This window comes from Poecilia formosa, unplaced genomic scaffold, assembly GCF_000485575.1.
Source record: "Poecilia formosa unplaced genomic scaffold, Poecilia_formosa-5.1.2 Scaffold13, whole genome shotgun sequence".
Lineage (NCBI taxonomy): Eukaryota > Metazoa > Chordata > Actinopteri > Cyprinodontiformes > Poeciliidae > Poecilia > Poecilia formosa.
The window spans coordinates 3707395-3709485 of record NW_006799952.1 but is presented as its reverse complement, the minus strand read 5'-3'; the positions used below and the strand labels follow the sequence as shown (position 1 = coordinate 3709485).

The 2091-nt window shown below is 36.8% G+C and overlaps 1 long non-coding RNA gene across 3 annotated transcripts in view; it reads left to right on the top strand.

The window, feature by feature from the left end:
- The first annotated feature begins 1120 nt into the window (after nt 1-1120).
- LOC103133773 (uncharacterized) overlaps nt 1121-2091 on the top strand; it is a 45310-nt gene continuing 44339 nt past the window's right edge. For all 3 annotated transcript variants that reach the window (XR_001661364.1, XR_001661362.1, XR_001661363.1), the window contains exons 1-2: nt 1121-1585; nt 1661-1712. This is a non-coding gene — a long non-coding RNA (uncharacterized LOC103133773). The remainder of the gene's footprint in view (nt 1586-1660; nt 1713-2091) is intronic.

Genomic DNA, 2091 nt, shown 5'->3' with positions numbered 1-2091 from the left:
GTTATTTTGCTTACCAGGTGCAATGAAAACATATTTTACTTTTTCACAAAAAAATTAACTAAATATAACTAATATTTGTGCCTGATGGTGCATTGTGATTACATTATTTATAGCTACTAACAGGGGGCTATTAACAGTTGATAGCTTTGATCTCAAAAGGCTAAAAGGATCTTTTCTGAAGGGAACGCTCATAGAAAATGATAACTACGTTAAAGTTCTACAAGACTGAACAGACTTCTCTGCATCTGTGAATGAGAGCTGCTTGGACCACGTTTACTCCATGCACCTGAATTCATAAGTTCAGTTGAGACCTGCACTGTGATATAAAGTTTCCATCATAGCCTTAGTTGTGTGTGCTGCACTTGTTGGAGTCTAATTTCTGCATCTTTGTTTCTTTCCTCAACAGGGTACACTACAACTCATCTGTTTAGCCTGTATGCAGATTAACACAACTTTATACTGTTTGTAAAATCACACCGAACATTACCTATGCAATTTAATACTGTCCAGTAAAAATCTTAAACTGTTGACCGACATGCTTCTCCTCTTACCCTGTAAATATATTGCCAATAAAGTCAATTTTGACAACCTCAGGGAAGTTGTCAAAATTGACAACCTCAATTTTGACAACCTTAGTTCTAAATTTGAACAGGTCAGCCTTGATTCTATTCTACTTTAGTTCAGTCTCTTCTAATTATTTTAGTTAATTTTTAGTCCTCAGTTCTTTTGTCTTGAGTTTTGATTTGACAGTCCCCTGTTTATTTACTCTCACCTCCTCTGCCTGTTCTTCCTCTTTCTCTCCTTAGTCTGCCTTCTGCTCTCTCCCCTCACACCTGCAACCCATTAGCTAATCAACCATTCTTCCAACATTCACTTTCCCGTCTCAAATCACATATCTCCTCCTCTCACTCCTTTCTGGTTTTTCCTGTTACTTTATGTACCAGGTTCTTGCTCCCTGTTACATCCCACTGTGTGTTTTTTTTTTTTTTTTTTTTTACTTTTTCATTAAATCCTCGCCACATGCTGCCTCAATCTGATCTGCATTTGGGTCCTACTCCACCTACATCGTAAAAAAATAAACAATTTTTTAAGGACAAAGGACATATTTTCTTTGACATATTTCTTGACAGTAGGGCAGGAAGGAATACTAACATATTTGGTGCTTTGTTACACGCTTGTTGCACAGGGCTGCTTGCAGTATTTTCCTCTCGCTGTCTCGGCCCCTCCCGTCCTGCCACACTTTCAGAAACGCCCCTGATTACGTCCGGTTTTCCCCCGAATTCACCTGATTGGTCCGCTATTCAAGCTAGTTTGTAATGATGGCAGTTTCCCGTGTGATACTAAAAACCGACGCCACCTTTCCGCCAGTATTGCCGTGCACTGCAGGAACTATTACAATAAAACTGGAGGTTTTGTAATCCCTCGCCTGTTCCTAATCGTATCACTGTCATGCTGAGTAGCTACAATCACTTTGGACTGATTAAAACAAAAGTAAAAAATACGTCTACTTTTGTGCGCCAGCTTCTCCGACGTGGCAAGCCGAAAGTCCTGGAAGCGTGTGACGTCACCGAGTTAAAAGTTACTAGTAAGAACTACTAAATTTTATGTTACTGAAATAATCATCTGTGCTCCATAAAATTAAAATGTTATACTTGTCCAGTGCAGAAAAGAAGAAATGGATTCCTGCTTCAGGCAAGACTATCACGTGACCTGTAAGTTTTTTATTTTGTTGTATTTTGTTGTTGTGATATTTGTAATTGTAAGCATTTTAAAAGTCATATGTGTATATATATATATATATATATATATATATAAATAATGGAAATATTTTGTTGTCATTCTTTGTACAAAAAGGTTTACACTTTTGCAATGTCCATGTGTTTATATAAAAATACAAGGGTAAATAATTTTTGCAAATCCTTATAATCTTCTAATGTGTGGTATATATGTGGGGTATAATTAGCATGTTGTCTTACATTGACTTCCTCCATTCAGTGTACTAAACATGGCTAATAAATTTAAAAAAATAGCTAAATAGCTTATTTTAGGGAAAAGGCTACTGCTAATGGGGGCAGAAGCTATTGCTAATGT